At 43.1% G+C, this 22,910-nt stretch overlaps 1 protein-coding gene across 12 annotated transcripts in view; it reads right to left on the reverse strand.

Moving 5' to 3' along the window:
* The window catches only part of LOC137375959 (rap guanine nucleotide exchange factor 6-like), a 521,939-nt gene that overhangs the window by 257,774 nt on the left and 241,255 nt on the right, over positions 1-22,910 (reverse strand). The gene's annotated exons all lie outside the window — the stretch shown is intronic.

Genomic DNA, 22,910 nt, shown 5'->3' on the forward strand with positions numbered 1-22,910 from the left:
AAGTCACATCCTCATGCAAGTATTTATCTAAATATACAAGGATAACTTAGATCCTGCAGTAGTGAGACAAGACATTTGATGGCAATACACAAAACATTAATTGATGATCTGATGAGATATTCATTCATGTTCCATTAAGCCCCACTACTCTCATAATCAGTTTATACAAAAAAGAAACCAAAAGATAGTACTTTCAGATGTTATAAAAATTCATTAACTTTTCAATGAACTTATTTTCTTGGAAATATCATCATTAGATAAAGTCAGGGTCACCCATTCTGCTCCTGAATAGCACTTCATCCAGATTAGCTCAATGTCTTTTTCAGTATCCGTCCTAATTGCTTGAAGAGGGTGCAGCAATGTAATTTTCTGTTGTGGCTGGGTACAGTTCAGGTATGAACTACTGCCATAAAAATATGGCACATACCCAATATTCCAGTGCTCTCTGTCTTAAGGGTCAGGCTGATGTTGTTAGTAGAGGCCTTTATGTTTGGCTTTTTAAATAACGAAAATGATTTTGCTGCTTCACTTGTTGTAGAATGTTGATAGTCCTTTGACACTTAACCGGGAGAGGCTGCATTTAGTATGCACCGCCTCCTATAGTGATGTGCAGCAGCTGGAGATAGATGTAGGTAAACAATCACAAGCCCTCTTGACAACTTCTGAAAACAAAGAAGTCACCATTCACTCAACACCCACTTTCTGTTCTCACATCATTCTTCATTTCCACTTTTAATTCCTCTGTTCCACTGCCTACTGCTTGACACAATGATGCCATCTTGCCAGTTCCCGGAATGACATACCACGGGGGAACCTGAACTGCTGTTGCTATCTTGGTAGCAGCACCGATTTGTTCACAGGATCGGAACGTTTAAGATCATATGAAGACATGCAAGACATAGCTTTAAGTTGAGGGGTGAAAGATATAGGACAGATGTCAGAGGTAGTTTCTTTACGCAGAGAGTAGTAGGGGCGTGGAACGCCCTGCCTGCAACAGTAGTAGACTCGCCAACTTTAAGGGCATTTAAGTGGTCATTGGATAGACATATGGATGAAAATGGAATAGTGTAGGTCAGATGGTCGGCGCAACATCGAGGGCCGAAGGGCCTGTACTGCGCTGTAATGTTCTAATGTTCTAAAAATCACATTCTTGTACACATGAATTGGAAACATACTGCAAGTCATCTGAATGTGTCAAGATAAAACTCTTGGTGCATTACCTGCAAATAACAAAGATCTTCCCACTCTCCCACAGGATGTTTTAATTCCACCCATTAATGATGTTTCTCCCTTTAAAGTCAGAAATATCCCCGATGTCCCAGCCCCTATACCCAATCTCTCCAGCATCCCCCAAAATCTATTCCCTCCATGTTTGAGAGCTATCAGGCAATTCAGGTGCTCCAGTGCTTCTTGATGTGTAATGCACATCCAGAATATTGTGCTCACTGTGCACCCATCCAAGAAAATCAGCTCTATATTTTCTGGGCAAGAGATGCAGGGGGAATATGAGGAAGAACTTATTTATGCAGCAGGTGGTAATGACCTGGAACTCGCTACCCTCAAGGGTGGTAAAAGCAGAGACAATCAATGACTTCAAAAGGAAATTGGATGGCCACTTGAAGGAAATAAACTTACAGGTCTACAGGGGTCAAGCAGGGGAGTGGGATTTACTGGATAGCTCCATAGAAAGCCGGCATGGACTGAATGCACCGAATGGTCTCCTTCTGTGCCGTAAATGACTCTCTGAATCTATTTCCAGATCACCATTCAATTTCAGGTATCACTGTTCCTGTTGCCCAATGACTTGAGTCATCGGGAAATTCAAGAAGGATGGAGATTGCTTTTTTACTTTGACATACAAAGAGGGAAGCGAGTCTTCAACTTGGTGTCCCAGTGAAGAAACAGCAGAACTGATTAAAATCAACATTTTGATTGGTCAGCTACTCAAAGTACATTTAAAATATCAAGTGCATATCAGAGTAACAAGCAACAATTCAACTAAGCCATCTCTCTGGTTTGGATGTAAGCAAAACCATTTGATTGAACTACTGAGGTGTAACCCACTAGCAGACAGATTGGCCCAGATTTTGCAGCTGTAATGATGGCGCAACTGTTAACCCTAACCCTAATTATTCTGTAAACTAACAGCGACCTCTTCCGTCCACAACATGCAGTTAAACGCAGAAATCCAGAAGTTACTTCCAGTGATTCCCCACTCCTCCAGAGGCTGCGGTGTTGAGGCCCACACCACCACCCCCACCCCCCCACCCCACCACAATCAGGTAGAAATCACTGAACTGACGAGAACTTTCCTTTTTACACAACTATTCTTGCTGTAAAGGCCCTTGAAGAAGTTACAACTTATTGACTGAGGTATAACTGGGTTTTCAATGGCATACCAGGTCATAATTGTCATTCTTGCTGAATAACCTCTCTGGCCTTGAAAAATTAATTTTATATTTGTAGGATGTTGAATTTTATCACAGAATGGAGAAATTTCTTAGATTTTTAAAGTAATAAAACTTATTCTTTGAAGAAATTTGTTTATGGTATTTCAACTTCTACCTTAATTTCATGTGTATGTCACAATCTTTATTTCGCTTTCTGTGTAAGTATAAAAAGTGAATGACAAAACCTACTTGTTACATTCTGGCTTGCTGTCTGTGCGAATTCTTCAAGGTGATTGGCTACTTGATGACATCAATGTTACTGGATGCCAGAGATCCCCCCCTATAGCTTGCACCACACAATGGAGTTAACATCGGGAAACCTTAGAGCCAGCTAGATCTTTGTGGGCAGCTTTCTCAGGAGGTCAGCAACAACTGCCAATACTTCACCACTGACTGCAAAATCCAGGCCATGACCTTATTAACTACTTTACAAAACAGTATTTAGCCTGAACCCAGTATGGCAGCAAAAACAGTCTAGGCGAAAGCATCAAAAATGATGGAGGTAAAATGTGGAAGTGACTAGACTCGTGACATTATACACCCTGAGCTCTGACACTGCATTGCAGCATCATAAGTTTATTTTCTCTTCCCTGGCTACAGAGCATCAGGAAATACATCAAGTGCATGCACCATATGTGCTCAAAAGGGAGATGGTGCATAAAGTTCAGAGTGACAGTTCAGTTTTTGCTGATCATTCCTCTAAGCAGCAGATTATAATCCTTACTCCAGACAAAAAATGCAATATAGATGCTTAAAGAAAGCAGAGCAAAATGGAGCATCACAGGTCTGAACCCACTTCCTGCTACACTAAGCCCTGATGAATCAATTTGCAGTCTGTATGTTGTATCTCTTCTTGTCGCTAAACCCTGAGACAATTTAATTAGCCACCCCAGCTGTACAGTACATTAATTGTTCTAACACAGCAGTCTGCAGTTTTTTTTTAAATACATAATTTTAAAATGTGATTTTGATTTGCATATGTAATTAATTCAAATATTTAAGAATATATAAGATTTTAAAATGGTCCAACTTTTCTCAAGGGGCCAGGTGCCTTTCCATCATGAACAAACAGCCAATTCATTAGGAATTTCAGTACTTTTCTTCTCATCAGGGGATCTTGTCACTAATTCTTTACTCCACAAGAGTTAGCTTTATAAAAATTCCATTTTCCAACAAAGCTTCAAACTTGTGACCAACATCCCACATCTTCATTGTCCAAATTATTTCCAGATTTTTTCAAAACTGAATTCAAATTCTAAAATGCCATATTCTCTGGATTACTAATCTAGGTGTCTGGATTTCTAGGCCAGTAGCATGACCATTATAAAAAGGTATAAATACCTGTTCTAAAAATATAAAAGTATTAAATTCTTTTGCAACAAATACAGTAAACCATAATTCCAAGCCTCACAGCTGAAAAAAGTTAAAGTATCAATTGGGAGGAAGCTTTGTCGATGAAATTGAACTCCTTTTGAAGAATGTGAAAGACTTTTGCAGTAAGCAGTCAAGTACCTTCCAAATGCAAATTTTTTAATAACACAGTATTAGTACATTCTAGGACAAAAAATCTGAAGGCCTGTACTTTCAATCCAGCTTGAAATGCTGCAGTCAAAATGACTGATCTCTGTGTTCAGGGTTGATAATTTGTTAATCATGCTCCAGGTAGTTGCATTAGGGACAGCTTCGATAGGGATCTCCTGCGAGCTAATTTGGAAGATGCCAACTACATGAGTGGAGAAAGCGCTTAACTTTCACTGATAATCCCTGTCTGGCCAAGGAAGAATGCAGGACGGCACAGGCCAGATCGCAGATCAATATAATGTTTCGGTTCCATGGCAAATAACTATCGGCATCAGTGGCTGCTATCCATAAACAAGGCTAGTGCATAATTGATTAATTAAGATATAGTTCCCCCCGACAGGGGAAGTATGAAGAGGCAAGTAAAATCTTAGTCATAGAGCGATACAGCACTGAAACAGGCCCTTCGGCCCACCGCGTCTGTGCCAACCAACAACCACCCATTTATACTAATCCTACATTAATCCCATATTCTCTACCTTCCCTCAATTCTCCTACCACCTACCTACACTAGGGGCAATTTACCATAGCCAATTTACCTATCAACCTGCAAATCTTTGGCTGTGGGAGGAAACCGGACCACCCGGCGGAAACCCACGCGGTCACAGGGAAAACATGCAAACTCCACACAGGCAGTACCCAGAACTGAACCCGGGTCGCTGGAGCTGTGAGGCTGCGGTGCTGACCACTGCGCCACTTTCCCAAGTTGTAAGAACTCAAAATATTTTGGATATGAATGAGGGTGAAACCAGAACACAGTCTTAGCTGCATGTTGCTTTAAGTATTGTTGACTCACTACAACTGCATGTAGCTCACAAACAACACTTGCTGGCAATGAAAGCTAGTAAAGTGATTGTTTCTGTCGTTCCAAACTTTCAATTCATAAGAATCCATAGGCTCAAACAACTGTCACGTCCAGCCTTGGTTCAGTGGGTAGCACTCTTGCCACTCAGTCACAAGGTTCTGGGTTCAAGTCCCACTCCAGGGCTCGAGCACAAAAATCAATCCTGGCACTCTAGTGCAGTGCAGAGGGATCCCTTGACACTATTTCAAAGAGCAAGGGAGTTGTCACTGGTCTCCTGGCTGACATTTATGCCACAATCAACAACACAAAAACAGATTATCTAGTCATTATCACACTGCTGTTTGTAGGAGCTTGCTGTGTGCAAATTGGCTGCCACATTTCCTACATTACAACAGTAACTACACTTCAACGTCTCAAAGCGCTAAGCAATCACTCAGTGGTCGTGAAAACGCTATATAAATGCAAGTCTTTCTTTCTCCAACACCCCACCCCAGCCCCCGCCCTGGCTGCAACCACAGAATCAGATTCACATTCCATGATAGAAAACCTGAGGAATTAAGCGGTGAACCTTTTGCGATGCCTTTTGCAACGTCTTTTATTAAGGGGGTGATCCCTTATTATCTCACTCAGTGAGAGAAGATGGTAAGCTAAGATAGTAGTGCTGCAAACTCTAAAGGTCTCAGAACAAAGCTCTCAAAGTAACATCCGAAATTATAACAGGACTATAGGTATATAAATAGTAAAAGGGCAATAAAAGGAGTGGTGGGGCCGATTACAGACCATAACAGGGATGGCGCATGGAGGCAGGGGGCATGGCTGAGGTGCTAAATGAGTACTTTGCATCTCTCTTGACCAAGGAAGAAGATACTGCCAAAGTCATAGCAAAAAGAGGAAGTAACTGAAATACTAGACAGGCTAAAAATTGATAACAGAAGGTATTAGAAAGGCTGGCTGTACTTCAGGTGCTAAGTCAGATGCCTCCAAGCATACTGAGGGAAGTAAAGGTGGAAACCGCAGAAGCACAAGCAACAATTATTCAATGAGATATGGGGTTGGATTTTGTGCAGGAGGCTGGGCTCCCGACGAGGGCCAAAATTGCGCGCATCGTGTCCGTGCCGGCCATCAAGCACCTAACTATTCTAGTCCCGTTTTCCAGTATTTGGCCCGTAGCCTTGTATGCTATGGCGTTTCAAGTGCTCATCTAAATACTTCTTAAATGTTGTGCGGGTTCCTGCCTCTACCACCACTTCAGGCAGTGTATTCCAGGTTCCAACCACCCTCTGGGTGAAATTTTTTTTCCTCAAATTCCCTCTAAACCTCCTGCTGTCGTCGGCCTATTCTGTCCCAGGAAGATCGCTGGGCGACGGGGAGGTGACAGGCCCTCCGCTTCACCCTCCCCCTCCAATTCCACCTCAGCGGCCGTAAAATCCAGCCCACAAGGTGGTGTCAGAGGACTGGAGAATTGCAAACGTTACACCCTTGTACAAAAAGGGGTGGAATGATAAGCCCAGTAACTACAGGCCAGTCAGATTGACTTCGGTGGTGGGGAGGCTTTTAGAAATGATAATCTAGGACAAAATTAACTTGTCACTTGGACAAATTTGGATTAATTAAGGAAAGACAGCACGGATTTGTTAAAGGCAAATAGTGTTTAACTAACATGATTGAGTTTTCTGACAAGCTAACAGAGAGGGTTGATGAGGGTAATGTGCTTTATGTGGTGTTCATGGACTTGTAACAGGCGTTTGTTAAACTGCCACATAATAGGTTTGTCAACAAAGTCAAAGCCCATGGAATAAAAGTGGCAACATGGATACAAAGTTGGTTGAGTGAAAAGAAACACAGAGTTGTTCTGAACGGTTGTTTATTCGGACTGGAGGAAGGCATACAGTGGGATTCCTTAGAAGTTGGCACTCAGACCACTGATTTTCTTGATCTATATTAATGACCTAGACTTAGGTGTAAAGGGAACACTTTCAAAATTTGCAGAGAACACAAAACTTGGAAGTATTGTGAACTGTGAGGAGGACAGTGGCACACTTCAAGAGGACACGGACAGGCTGATGGAAAGCACAGACACGTGGCAGATGAAATTTAATGCAGAGAAGTGTAAAGTGATGCATTTTGGTAGGAAGAACGAGGAGAGGCAATATGAACGATACAATTCTAAAAAAGAGTGCAGGAACAGAGCGACCTGGGGTTATATGTGCACATATCATTGAAGGTGGCAAGGCAGGTTGAGGAAGTGTTTAAAAAGGCATATGGGATCCAGGGCTTTATAAGTAGGTGAAGAGAGCACAAAAGCAAGGAACCTTTATAAACTGGTTCGGTCTCGACTGGAGTTAGTTTCCAATTCTGGAAAACGCAATTTAGGAAGGATGTGAGGACTTTAGAGGGAGTGTAGTAAAGATTCACCAGAATGGATGAGGGAGATTTGACAGAGGTACTCAAAATCATGATAGTTCTAGACAGAACAGATAAAGAGAAACATAGAAAATAGGAGTAGACCATTTGGCCCTTCGAGCCTGCTCCACCATTCATTATGATCATGGTTGATCATCCAACTGAGTAATATAAAAGCAAAATACTGCAGATGCTGGAAATCTGAAATAAAAACAAGAAATGCTGGAACCACTCAGCAGGTCTGGCAGCATCTGTGGAAAGAGAAGCAGAGTTAACGTTTCGGGACCCGAACTCGCAAACTTTAAGGGCATTTAAGTGGTCATTGGATAGACATATGGATGAAAATGGAATAGTGTAGGTCAGATGGTTTCACAGGTCGGCGCAACATCGAGGGCTGAAGGGCCTGTACTGCGCTGTAATGTTCTATGTTCTTGTTTTTAATCCAACTCAGTAACTTGTTCCTGCTTTCGCCCCATACCCTTTGATCCATTTAGACCCAAGAGTTATATCTAACTCCTTCTTGAAAATATACAATGTTTTGGCCTCAACTGCTTTCTGTGTTAGCGAATTCCACAGGTTCACCACTCTCTGGGTGAAGAAATTTCTCCTCGTATCTCAGTCCTGAAAGGTTTACTCAGTATCTCAGTCCTGAATGGTTTACCCCGTATCTCAGTCCTGAAAGGTTTACCCCATATCCTTAGACTATGACCCCTGGTTCTGGACTCCCCCACCATCAGGAACATCCTTCCTGCATCTACCCTGTCAAGTCCTGTTAGAATTTTATAAGTTTCTATGAGATTCCTCCCTCACTCTTCTGAACTCCAGCAAATATAATCCTAACCGACTCAATCTCTCCGCAGACATCAGTCCCGCCATCCCAGGAATCAGTCCGGTAAACCTTCGCTACACTCCCTCTACAGCAAGAACATCCTTCCTCAGATAAGGAGACCAAAACTGCACACAATATTCCAGGTGTGGCCTCACCAAGGCCCTGTACAATTGCAGCAAGACATCCCTACTTCTGTACTCGAATCCTCTCGCTATGAAGACCAACATACCATTTGCCTTTTTTTAACCACCTGTTGCACCTGCATGCTTACCTTCAGCAACTGGTGTAGGTGAACACCCAGGTCTCGCTGCATATTCCCCTCTCAGTTTATAGCCGTTCAGATAATAATCTGCCTTCCTGTTTTTGCTACCAAAGTGGATAACCTCACATTTATCCACATTGTACTGCATCTGCCATGCATTTGCCCACTCACAACTTGTCCAAATCAACCTGAAGCCTCTCTGTATCCTCCTCACAACTCACCCTCTCCCACCCAGTTTTGTGTCATCTGCAAATTTGGAGATATTGCATTTAGTTCCCTCATCTAAATCATTAATATATATTGTGAATAGCTGGCATCCTAGCACCGATCCCTGCGATACCCCACTAGTCACTGCCTGCCATTCATAAAAAGCCCCATTTATCCCTACTCTTAGTTTCCTGTCTGCCAACCAATTTTCTATCCATCGGAATACACTACCCCCAATTCCATGCGCTTTAATTTTACACTCTAATCTCTGATGTGGGACTTTGTCGAAAGCCTTCTGAAAGTCCAAACAAACCACATCTACTGGCTCCCCCTCATCAACTCTACTAGTTACATCCTCGAAGAATTCTAGTAGATTTGTCAAGCATGATTTCCCTTTTGTAAATCCATGCTGACACTGCCCGATTCTACCACTGTTCTCTAAGTGCTCTGCTATAAAATCTTCGATAATGGACACTAGAACTTTCCCCACTATCGATGTCAGGCTGACTGGTCTATAATTCCCTGTTTTCTCTCTACCTCCCTTTTTAAATAGTTGGGTTACATTAGCTACCCTCCAATCTGTAGGAACTGTTCCAGAGTCTATAGAATCTTGTAGGATGACCACCAGTGCATCCCCTATTTCTAGGGCCACTTCCTTAAGTACTCTGGGATGCATACCATCAGGCTCTGGGGCTTTATTGGCCTTCAATCCCATCAATTTCCCCAATACCATTTCTCTACTAATACTGATTTCCTTCAGTTCCTCTCTCTCACTAAGCCCTGTGTTCCCCAACATTTCTGGTATGTTATTTGTGTCCTCCTTTGTGAAGACAGAACCAAATGCATTTTGTTGGTCAGCCATTTCTTTGTTCCCCATGATAAATTCCCCTGTTTCCGACTGTAAGGGACCTACATTTGTCTTCACCAATCTTTTTCTCATCACATACCTATAGAAACTTTTACAGTCAGTTTTTACGTTCCCCGCAAGCTTGCTCTCGTACTCTATTTTCCACTTCTTAAATCAATCCCTTGGTCCTCCTTTGCTGAATTCTAAACTGCTCCCAATCCTCAGGTCTGTTGTTTTTTCTGGCAAATTTATATGCCTCTTCCTTGGATCTAATGCTATCCCTAATTTCCCTTGTAAGCCATGGTTTGGCTACCTTTCCCATTTTACTTTTGCGCCAGACAGAAATAAACAATTGTTGCAGTTCATCCATGCGCTCTTTGAATGTTTGCCATTGTCTTTCCACCGTTGTCCCTTTAAGTAACGTTTCCCAATCCATCATAGCCAATTCGCACCTCATACCTTCGTAGTTTCCTTTACTAAGATTCAGGGCCCTGGTCTCAGAATCGACTAAGTCACTCTCCATCTTGATGAAGAATTCTATCATATTATGGTCGCTCATCCCCAAGGGGTCTGGCATCACTAGACTGTCAATTATTCCTCTCTCAATACACAATACCCAATCTAGGATGGCCTGTTCTCTGGTTGCTTCCTCAACATATTGGTCCAGAAAACCATCCGTATACACTCCATGAACTCCTCCTCTATGGTACTGTAACTAATTTGATTTGCCCAATCTATATGCAGATTAAAGTCACTCATAATTACAGATGTTCCTTTATCGCATGCATCCCTAATTTCCAGTTTAATGCCATTCCCAACATCACCACTACAGTTTGACCATTGGCGGAAGGATGTAGATGCTTTGGGGAGGGTGCAGAGGAGGTTCACCAGGATGTTGCCTGGTATGGAGGGCGCTAGCTATGAAGAGAGGTTGAGCAGATTAGGATTATTTTCATTAGAAAGACGGAGGTTGAGGGGGGACCTGATTGAGGTGTACAAAATCATGAGAGGTATAGACAGGGTGGATAGCAAGACGCTTTTTCCCAGAGTGGGGGATTCAATTACTAGGGGTCACGAGTTCAAAGTGAGAGGGGTAAAGTTTAGGGGGGATATGCGTGGAAAGTTCTTTACGCAGAGGGTGGTGGGTGCCTGGAACGCGTTGCCAGCGGAGGTGGTAGCTGCGGGCACGATAGCGTCTTTTAAGATGTATCTAGACAGATACATGAATGGGCAGGAAGCAAAGAGATACAGACCCTTAGAAAATAGGCGACATGTTTAGATAGAGGATCTGGATCGGCGCAGGCTTGGAGGGCCGAAGGGCCTGTTCCTGTGCTGTAATTTTCTTTGTAGAGGACGCCGATTAAAGATGAATGGCAAAAGAACCAACAGCGATATGAAGAAACTTTTTTTTTTTTAAACACAGTGAGTGGTTAGGATCTGGAATGCACTGCCTGGGAGTGTGGTGGAGGCAGAGCCAATCGTGGCTTTCAAAAGGGAATTGGATAAGCACCTCAAGAGAAAAAAAATCTCCAGGGCTACAAGGAAAAAGCTGAGTCACTCTTGTAGAGAGCCTGCAGGGACATGACGGGCCAAGTGGCATTGTTCTGTGCTGTAACCATTCTATGTTCCAAGTTGTACCTCTCAAGAGGCACACCATTAAATAGAAACTCTGAAGGTTATCATGGCAGAACAGATGGAAAGAACATGGGCATTGCCTCTGCCATATCTTACTGTAAAAAAAAAGGCCAAGGACTGAGTCATCCTTATTTATTTATATATTGAAACCACTATATGACATGACCAATTCATACTTAGGCAGCTGTGCTTTGCAATCTATAATGCAAGTAATCCAGAGCCAGTCACATCAGTCTTTAAATTCAAATTGGTTTATGTGCCATGATGTGTTAAAAGATGCCACACCATTTGTGGATCAAGTGGGCACCCCATACTACTATTTCGTTTCTACCATGCAGACCCCTTAAAAGAATTAGCTACTTGCAATCCTGCTGCATTGCACGGTATTGTTTCTAGTTTTCAGCAAAAAGAACAGATGAGTGAATGGGCTAGTGGAAAACCACAGCATGGGAATGCAAGCCAACACAAGGAAAAAGGTGACAGTACAAAGCTGATTTTTCTTTCCATCCTCTAGTTTGAAGCAGCATAATGGAAAATTGAGCCCAGATCTCAACATCAGGTTTCAATTTAGAAAATGTTACAGAACCTTTCGCCACAATGCCGCACTCCGGAATCCTCTTCCCGAGCTCCTCTGCCTTCAACAACCTTCTCAAAACCTACACCGATGACCTCTTCATTCACTTTCCTAACTCTTCTCCATTTTTTTGATTGTCAGATACCACTTGTGAAACACCTCAAGACGTTCGGTTACACCTTGCACAATCCCTACAGCAAATTCAGTTCATGAACACGATGGTCTGTACTACTGTAAGTGCACGTTCTGTGGATTTGGAAAGGGAAGTGAAACATGTTCTGTTCTACCAAAAAAACTGGCAAGAATATGGATTGAAATAATTTTTCAATGCAGTTTTTTTTAAGCTAAGTTGAACACAATTAATTACTTGCAGGAAAAACAATGGCTTGGAACTGCTGCAGTAACAACTTGCATTTACATAGTGCTTTTAACATAGCAGAACACGTCCCAAGGCACTTCACAGGAGCATTATCAACAAAATTTGATGTCGAGCCACATAAGATGATAGTAGGACAATGATCAAAACTTTGGTCAAAGAGGTAGGTTTAAAGGAGAAAAAGAGGGGTGGAGAGGAATTCCCGAGCTTAGGGCTTCGCCAGCTGATGGCATGGTCACCAATGGTGAAGCGACTGAAATTGGAAATGCTCAAGAGGCCGGACTTGAGGAACGCAGGTATCACAGAGGGTTGTAGGGTTGGAAAAGATCAAAAAGATAGGACGGGGCAAGACCATGATTTGGAAAACAAGGATGAGAATTTTAAAGTTGAGCTATTGCTTAACAGGGAGTACAATGTTGGTCAGCGAGCACAGGGGTGATGGGTGAACAGAACTTAGCTCAAGCTAAGACACAGGAAGCAGAGTTTTGGCTAAACTCAGTTACGAAGGGTAGAACATGGGAGGTCAGCCAGGGGTGTGTTGGAAGAGTCAAGCCTAGTGTTAACAAGCACGGATGAGGGTTTCAGCAGAAGAGCCAAGACAGGGGCAGAATTGGGCCATGTTACAGAGGTGGAAATAGACGGTTTCAATGATCACGTGGGTAAGTAGTTGTAAGCTCATCTCAGGGTCAAACGTGGCACCAAGATTGCAAGCAAGGTTTCCACCAAGGTGTGCCTATGCATGGATTCGCAACAACCCGAAAGGCACCATGCAGGCACCAGTTGTTCCATTTGAGATAATGCGCGTGCACAGCCACGCAAAAAAATTTAAATGCACAGTGTTGAAGTTGAAATGAACAGATCACGCACAAAAAAAAAGAAAATTTAGGGCGAAAATTGATGCAAACAATGTGGTCCAGCCTCAAACAGCTGCTAGGAATGGAATTGGTGGCTAGGGAATGGAGTTTATGCTGAGGACCAAAAACTTCACAGGGAGATGCAACAGGGAAGCAGGGGATAAGAGGGGGACAAGCAGAGGATAAGAAGAGAGAAAAGGATGGGACAATGGGAGGCGAAAAGCCAAAGTAGAGTGGAGAAGGAGCATCAAGGGATGAGGGGACAAGGAAAAAGGAAATTGAAGGGAAAGAGGGGAAGGGAAAGGGAGTGGTGGAAAGAGGAGAGCTGGAGTGAAAATGTGTGGGAGGAGGAAGTGCAGCGAGAAGAGAGGCAGGAAGGCAAGAGAGCAGGGGGCTGAAAAAGAGAAGAGAAATGAGACGATGGGAGAGGAGAAGGAATATGAAAATTTCTTTGCTCACCACCTCTTCAGCCTCCAAATCCCCCCTCCAGTTATCATGTCTATACCTGCTTAACCCAAAAACTGGACTTGATATTGACTCCCCAAGTGCAATGTCATTGGAAATCGACTTGTTTTATGTAATGATATATCTCAAAAAAACTGCACCACCAACACTCCCTTTGCCGAAACCCATATAACAACACTCCTAAATGAGAATGCTCTCAAGGCTCATCTGGTGGAACGGGATAAAGAAATCAATCATTCCTTGGAAAAAAGCAACCCACACAATACACCCCCACCCTGCCCCCAACATACACCACTTGTAAACACAGCAAATAGGAACACTTTGTGCTTATTTATCACCAAATGGGAAACTCAGCCTCAATAATACACTGCAATTTGTATACAACTTGGGCCATGAAATTGTCCTCATACATTTGTAAATAAAAATTGCTAAACTTATTCACTTGAGCCAAGAGCTGGTAAAGTTGTACATTGGAACGTTAATCCAATTTCCTCCTCTGCTTCACTTTCACACTATTGTAAAGCATAAATGTCACTGTTTATTTACACTTATTTCTAGTAATGCTCTGTAGAATGTGCTCTGTACAATGTGCTGGCCTGTGAGCAGAGCAGCTGAACTTGCTGTTCCTCCTTAGTTTCAATAGTGCATGTGTCATAGGAAAAATAACCTCCATAAACGTGAGGTCATACAAAACTCTGCTGCCTAACTTGCACCAAGTTCCATTCACCCATCACGCTCCCTGTGCTCGTTAACCTACATTGTGCTGCTTAACCAAGGGCCATTGATTTTAAAATTCTCATTCTTGTTTTCAAATTCCTCCATGAACTTACATCTCCCTACCTGTGCAACTTTCTACAGCCCTACAACTCTCAGATAATTGTGCTTCTTAAATTCTGGCCTCGAATGTCCCCAATTTTCCACTCCTCCAGCAGCAGCCGTACCTTCCGTTGCCAAGGCCCTCATCTCAGGAATTCCCTCCCGAACTTCTCTGCCTCTTTACCTCTCTTTCCTCCTTTAAGATGCTCCTTAAAACCTACCTCTTTAACCAACCTTTTGGTCATCTATCCCAACATCTCATGTGGATCAGTGTCAATTTTTTTTATAATGCTCCTGTGGAGCAGCTTGGGACATTTTACTGCATTAAAGGTACCATGCAAGTTACTGTTGTTGCCAATCTCGTGAAGTTGTTGGACATAGTGAACCCATTACTTTTAGTACAGTTATACACAACTTCACTTTCTTTAAGCTGCTGCTGCAAGGTTTAAGCAAGAAGTAGGAAGTTTACTTTTTCCAAATATAAAACTATGTGCAACAAAAACATTACATCGTTGAACAAAGGAAATCTGCCATCCTTACTTGGCCTGGCCTACATATGACTCCAGACCACAGCAATGTGGTTGACTTTTAACTGCCCTCTGAAAAAGCATAACAAGCTGTTGTCCATTGTCAAAGACAATTAGGGATGGGCAACAAATGCTGACCTTGCCAGCGACGCCCACATCCCATGAAAGAATAATTTAAGAAAAGAAAGAGATGGAGTGTTACCCCGCATTTAGCCTGGAATGCATTTGGTCTGAGAAGTACGACTGGGGCAATTTAGATAAAGCTTTCCTTGTGCTATACCTCAATTCAGGCAGTGCAAATATACAGTAAACCCAACACAACACTGATCCACACTGTATTCCAGGCGAGATATAAAACATTTGGACTGCACAATATGTTATGAGAGCATACTGTCATCAGGACAGAAAGTAAAATAAATGCTCCATTCTCTAATACCAACATCCATCACCTTAAAAAATTTTTTTAAAAACAGAATATCTCAGTGATGTGATCGAGGAATCAGTTTAAAGACATGAGGGCTGAAATAATTATTCACTGGATAATCAGTTCACAACAAATGAATGGATTGTGATTTACTCATTTTGGTACTGTTGGTGTATTTTCTTCTGTTGAAAATGAAATAACAGCTATCTAACAAAACAGTCCTTTTCATTCAGTACAAAACTGAAAAAGTGGAGCTCATATAATTGTAAAAAGAACAAAAATAAAAGACATACATTGTGCTGACATAATTATACTGAAGCATAAAGAAAAACAGAAGCAACATCTCACTTGGTGCTGGTCTCACAAAGGGTCACTACAGTTGAGACCAGGTAAGCAGCACCACACTGATAAGGAAATAAAGAACATAGCAGGAGCTCCAAAAGTGCAGTACAACATTTAAAAAAATGTTACAGCCAAAGATAAATACAGAGATGAAAAGTAAAGTGTCAGACGTGCTTGCCTCTTTGCTCTCTTTAATCTTTCATTGAAATTTGCTCCATCATCCTCACATTTCTAGGATCTTCAGCACATTTAGGGAGTGATGTGCTTTGACGAGTGGGCATGTGCATATGGAGCCATATATGACATTGAAGGTGGCCATTTGGCCCATCAAACCCATACTGGCTTTCTGCAGTGCAATTCTGTCAGTCTCACTCCCCTGCTCAATCCCCATACTCCTGTAAGTTTACTTCCTTCAAGTGGCCATCCAATTTCCTTTTGAAATCATTGTCTCCGCTTCCACCATCCTTGTGTTCCAGGTCATTACCACTCGTTGCATAAACAAGTTCTTCCTCACATTTCACCCTGCATCTCTTGCCCAATACCTTCAATCTGTGTCCCCTAGTCCTTGTACAATCAGTTAATCATAACAGTATTTCCTTGTCTAACCTATCTAAGCCTATCATAATCTTGTACACCTCGATAAGTCTCCCCTCAATCTCCTTTGCTCCAGGGAGAACAAGCCCAGCTTTTCCAACCTAACCTTGTAAAAATCCCCCATCTCTGGAATCATTGTTAAATCTCCTCTGTACCCTCTCAAGGGCCTTTCCTGAAATGTGATGACCAAAACTGATGGGGCCTAACCAGAGCTTTCTTTATAAAGGTTCAGCATAACCTCCCTGCTTTTATACTCTATGCCTCTATTCATGAAGCCCAATATTCCATATGCTTTGCTAACCACTCTCTCAATATGTCCTGCCATCTTCAAAGATAAATGCACATGCATCCCCAGGTCCCTCTGTTCCTGCACGCTCTTTAGAAGTGTGGCATTAATTATTTATTGCCTCACTCTATCCTTTCTGCCAAAACGTATCACCTCACACTTGCCTGTACTAAATACCACCTGCCACTGGTCTGCCTGTTCGGCGAGCCTATGTTCATATTATACTCACTGTTTGCCATTCCTTTAAGTCTAGTATCAGCAAATTTTGAATTCTACTCTGTATTCCAACATCCAAATCTTTACACGTAGCAAAAAAAGCAGTACTGACCCTTGGGGAACACCACTGTCTACCATCTTCCAGTCAGAAAAACAACCATTTCACACGACTCACTGTTTTGTCCTTAAGTCAATTTTTATCCAAGTGGCACTGAGCCGCCTATTCCATGAGCCACAATTTTGTTAACCCGTCTTTTATGTGGTACTTTAACAAATGCTTTCTCAAAATCCATGTAGACAACATCCACTGCATTCCTTTCATCAACCTTCGAATTGAATTTTTTGATGAAGTGACAGCGATTAGCCAGGCATGATCTGCCTTTTACAAATCCACGCTGGCTATCCTTAATTAACTCAAACCTCTCCAAGTACCTTTTAATTTCTTTTCCGATTATTGTTTCTAAAACCTTACCGACCACTGATGTTAAACTAGCTGGCCTGTAGTTGCTAGGACTGTCCTTACGCCCCTTCTTGAATCAGGGTGTCACATTTGCCACTCTCCAAACCTATGGCACTTCCCCGTATATACAGAAGATTGGGAGATGATGGCAAGCCTTTCCATTATCTCAACCCTGAATTCCTTTAGCAACCTATTCCAGTTGGCCAACCATAACATGAAGGCATCACAGCCAAACTGCCTCTTGTTCCATCTTTATGTCCACACAAATTCATTGCCTGCACAGATAGCAGTCAGGAGGGGAAGGATGAGCATTTTTTCTCTTCCGTCTCCCAGGAACACAGGGTCAAATATTCAAAGCTTAGCATTCCTGCTGCCCCTCCAAGGTCACTATTTTCAACGTGGGCAGGCACAGTAACTTCAGACACTTTCTCTAAGCCAGAAAAGTCTAATTCAGTTTTGCTACTCGTGTAAAGAAGGGAGTATCACTGTCGCTCACCTCTGTCTCAACACCACACCAGAGTTAATGCTGAGAAAAGCTTGTTACAGCTGGTTTCCACTGTTCACCTCCCAACTGACCACAGACAGTGTTTTGTTTAAATTAGTGTTTCAGCCCCTATGTTTTGTTTGCCAAATAAACAGACAGTGACAGGTTTTCTCGTAGGTTTTAAACAGAAGATTAATTATTTATTGAACAGCATTCATCACCCGAAATGATCGCAACATCACCCATGCATGCATTCACTTCCACAAGCACAATCAAGAAGAGATGGATAGATAGAAGGTAAAAGGTAAGAGGTGTTAAGAATTCAAGAGTTTCTGTGGTTGCAGACATGATTCCAGGATGGTATGTTGCCTCCCTGGTGCAAGGGTCATGGATATCACCGAACGGCTACAGAGCATTCTGGTGGGCAAGGATGCACAGCCAGAGGTCGTGATCCACATTAGTACCAATGATATAGGAAGAAAGAGGGATGAGGTCCTGCAGGCTGAGTTTAGGGAGTTAGGAACAAGATTAGCAAGCAGGATGTCAAAGGTAGTAATCTCCAGCTTACTCCCAAGGCCACATGCTAGTGAGTATAGAAATAGCAAAATACACCAGATGAATGTGTGGCTGGACAGATGGTGCAGGAGGGAGAGCTTCAGATTTCTGAGGCATTGGGACCGGTTCTGGGGAAGGTGGGATGTATATAAGCCGGACGATCTACAGCTGAACAGGACTGGGACAAATACCCTTGCAGCAAGGTTTGTTAGTGCTGTTGGAGATGGTTTAAACTAGTTTGGCAGGGGGATGGGAACCTGAGCGCAGTCTTAGATTGGAGAATTTCAGAGCAGGGAACAGGAGGCAGAAAATTAGCAAGTGACTCTGAAAGACAGAAGAAGCAAAGGTTAAAAAGTGTGCAGTACAGGAATTTGGCAGTGTTACATGGTATTTATTTAAATGCAAGGAGTATAGTAAATAAAGCCGATGAGCTGAGGGCACAAATAGACGCATGGCAACACGGTATCATTGTTATAACGGAAACTTGGCGTAAAGAGGGGCAAGAATGGCAGCTCAACATCCCTGGATATAGAGTTTTCAGGCGGGATAGAGAGCGACATAAAAAAGGAGGGGGTATAGCATTATTAGTTAACGAATCAATAACAGCTTTGAGGAGGGATGATATGCTAAATGAATCATCAACCGAGGCTATATGGGTGGAGTTCAGAAATAAAAAAGGGGCAGCCACACAACTAGGAGTGTACTATAGACCCCCAAATAGTGCGACAGAGATATGTAGGCAAATGACTGAGTGCAAAAACTATAGGACAATAATTGTTGGGGATTTCACCCAATATCAACTGGGATACAAACAGTGCGATGGGCACAGAGGGCACAAAATCAACAAGAGGGGACGCAACTCTAGATTTAGCCTTCGGTGATGAAGCTGGGCAAGAGGACAAAGTAACAGCGGGTGACCATTTTGGAGATAGTGACCATAATACAGTGAGTTTTAGCACAAACATGGAAAAGGACAAAGATAAAACAGGAATAAATGTTTTAAATTGGGGTAAGACAAATTTTACAAAACTGAGAGGTGACCTAGCGAAAGTGGACTGGATACAGCCACTTGAAGGAATATCAGTGGCAAACCAGTGGGAGGCATTCAAAAGCGAGATACTACAGGCACAGTGTTGGCATATCCCCACAAAGATAAAGAGTGGCACTGCCAAAGATAGAGCCCCTGATCATCTAAAAGCTTACAGGGGAAGTTAAAGCAGAAAAAGAAGCTTATGAAGATCACAAAAATCTTAATACTTTAGAAAGCCTAAAGGAATATAGAAAGTGCAGGGGTGAAGTAAAAAAGGAAATTAGAAAAGCAAAGAGAGGACATGAAAAATTATTGGCAGGTAAAATCAAGGAAAACCTGAAGATATTTTATCAGTATATTAACTGAGGAAAGGGTAGCGCCCCATCAAAGATGTACAAGGGAACTTATGCGTGGATGCAGAAAATGTAGGCAGGATTCATAATGTGTTTTTTGTCTCTCTTCACAAAGGAAAGCAATGAGGTAGACATTATAGTAAAAAAGAGAGTGTGAAATATTAGATACGATTAGCATAATGAGAGAGGAAGTACTAGAGGGTCTGACATCCTTGAAAGAATCGTCAGGGCCAGATGGATTGCATCCCAGGTTGTTAAAGGAAGCCAGGGAGGAAACAGCAGATGCGCTGAGGATCATCTTCAAATACTCACTAGATACAGGAGAGGTACCAGTCGATTGAAGGTCTGTGAACGTTGTACCATTGTTTAAAAAGGGTGCGAGGTATAGGCCAAATAATTACAGGCCGGTCAGTCTGACCTTGGTGGTACGTAAATTATTAGAATCAATTCTGAGGGACAGGATAAACTGCCACTTAGAAAGGCATGGATTAATCAGGGATAGTCAGCATGGATTTGTTAGGGGAAGGTCATGTCTTACTAACTTAATTGAGTTTTTTGAGTAAGTAACAAGGAGGATTGATGAGGGTAGTGCAGTGGATGTGGTCTACAGGAATTTTAGTATGGAGGGTATCCTTAATGTGAAGACGGGACTTTGTCTCCACAAGTACTGTGCGGTGGTCACTCCTACCAACACGGTCATGGACAGATGCATCTCCGGCAGGCAGATTCGTGAGGACGAGATCAAGTATGTTTTTCCCTCTTGTTGGTTCCCTCACCACCTGCCACATACCCAGTCTAGAACTATGTCCTTGAGGACTCGGCCAGCTCAGTCAGTAGTTGTGCTACCGACCCACCCTTGGTGATGGACATTGAAGACCCCACCCAGAGTACATTCTGCACCCTTGCCACCCTCAGTGCTTCCTCCAAGTGGTGCTCAAAATGGAGGAGTGCTGATTCATCAGCTGAGGGAGGGCAGTAAGTGGTAATCAGCAGAAGCTTTCCTTGCCCATGTTTGACCTGAGGCCATGAGGCTTCATGGGATCCTGAGTCCAAGTTGAGGACTCCCAGGGCAACTCCCTCCCGACTGTCTACAACTGTGCCACCACCTCTGGTGGGTCTGTCCTGCCAGTGGGATAGATATACCCAGGGATGGTGGTGGCGGTGTCTGGGACATTGTCTGTAAGGTATGATTCTGTGATTATGACTATGTCAGGCTGTTGCTTGACTAGTCTGTGGGACAGCTCTCCCAACTTTGGCACAAGCCCCCAGATGGTAGTAAGGAGGACTTTGTAGTGGTTAGATACAACTAATTGGCTTGCTAGGCCACTTCACAGGGCATTTAAGAGTTAATCACATTGCTGTAGGTCTGGAGTCACATGTAGGCCAGACCAGGCAAAGACAACAGATTTCCTTCCCTAAAGGACATGAGTGAACCAGATGGGTTTTTACAACAATCGACAACGGTTTCATGGCCATCATTAGACTAGCTTTTAATTCCAGATTTTTTATTAATTGCATTCAAATTGCATTCGAACTCATGTCCCCAGAGCAATACTGGGTTACTAGTCCAGTGACAATACCACTTCGCAACCGCCTCCCCTTTAATGTGATCGCGAAAGAACCAAACAGGTTTTCTTGCGTTTAAACAAGAGGTAAGTTTAATATACTCAACAGCTATACCCGATCTAAAATAATAATGCTAATTGTGATGGCCATCTTGGTTGTCAGTTGTTTTTTTAGTTAACTGTAGGATTTTCTCCATTAAAAGTCTAATGTAAATTTCCAACCGATGAATTCATATTTCTCATTTGGCATATTGTGTTTTCTTGACACTTTGTTTTAGCTCATTTTGCATATAGTTCACATCCACGTGTGATAAGCTTTCGCATTTCCATGCAGACGGAGTTTCTTGGTTTTAGTTCTAGTAGACATGGATGCATATTCTAGTGCAGGAGGTGGCATTTGTCATGTGACTGTGTTCTCCATATGTTGAACAAAGTAATTCATGACAACGCTACGTTCTCACATACGTCATCAGGATGCGCCGCGGTGCACACATGCGCAGACGGTCTCATGCCCCCTGCGCATGCGCTGCGGTCCGGCTTGCCAGGACCGCTTTGCGCATGCGCAGATGACACGATATGCGCATGCGCACACAGTCTCCTCATCTCTGCGCATGCACTGCGGTCCGACATGCCAGGACCGTTGTGCGCATGCGCAGATGACGTCATCGCGTTACGTCGTCTTCCTCGGGCAACGCGCCAGGTTGGCCTCTGCGCATGCGTCAAAGCTTCGGCGCGACTTTTTGAAAGTGGAAGGAGCAGAGGTTTCGTCGGGCATTTTCTCGCATTTTATCTGAATTATTTATTCGTTTTGGAGACTTGCTTCATTTTTATTTGACACAGGAGATTGTTCCAAGGTAAGTTGCTCTGCCTTTGTAAGTTGCTCTGAAAACATTTCCATTGTCTGGGCCACCGCATGTTCTCCAGTCCCTGTTGTGAGTTGCTGTGTGCAGGCAGTACATGTCTTAACGGTCACTTTCGTTTTTGTAACGTTTTAATGGAGTGCATTCTGTATTTCTTATCTCATCTCATGTTTCCCGTGTGGTCCCTTAATAGCCTTCCTGAACCTCAAACTTCGGTCATGGCAACGTCCACAGAGCAGTTCCTTGCCACCTTCACAACATAGGAGTTCGAGAGTTATGACGACTTCAGCAGTAAACTTGAGATGTTTCAACAGGTAGCATGGTCTGCAGGCACATCCTGTGATGTGCCTGGTTATGTTTCACTATGTTAACAATGCTATTTAAATGCGCTTTACTGTTGTGCTTACAGGCAACGGGGAGTCTATTTAAAAAAGTGAGCACCCATACGCTTGAGAGGGAAAACAAGAGACGGCGAGTCGAAATTCCCATCCGCTTTAAGTATGCCTCAGTGAGGCTGTGCTGTGTACACTATGGGCAGCCACGCATCCGTTCCACTGGAGTGAGACCGAATCAGAGGTAGGTGCTGCGGTCACTACATTTCCACTTGTGTAGCTCGTCAGTCCTGTAAAGCTGTTCCTTGATGTGCATTGAACCAAGATTCGATTTGCAGTATCAATACATCTCGTCAGTGAGATCCTGTGCCCACAAAGCCATGCGCATACCGCCCCCGTGTCTACGGACCGCCTTTGTTGTGATTTCCTGGATAGACCAATGGCTGGGCGACCACCTCAGCGCAACCTCCTCTGGACTGCGAAACAGGTGCGCACCAGATGTTGGGACCTTGTCATGGTGCACATGTAAACTGCTGCCAGCAACACACCTGGGGATGGCTGGCGTTTTCGTGAGGGCACGAGGCACGTGGGGCGTGCTCATTGAATGTCTGTTATTTTTCAGGTATCTCGCCCTGGGCTGTGAGGTCTTCATCAGTGTGAAATTCAATACGACCAAGAACAAACTGTGTCAGCTCCTACCATCTTGTGCATACCGGTCATGTTTTGCATCCAGAATGTTTACGCTTCTATGCAAGGAGACGACAACTGAACCACGATGAAA

This window comes from Heterodontus francisci, chromosome 12 (assembly GCF_036365525.1).
Source record: "Heterodontus francisci isolate sHetFra1 chromosome 12, sHetFra1.hap1, whole genome shotgun sequence".
Taxonomy (NCBI): Eukaryota; Metazoa; Chordata; class Chondrichthyes; order Heterodontiformes; family Heterodontidae; genus Heterodontus; species Heterodontus francisci.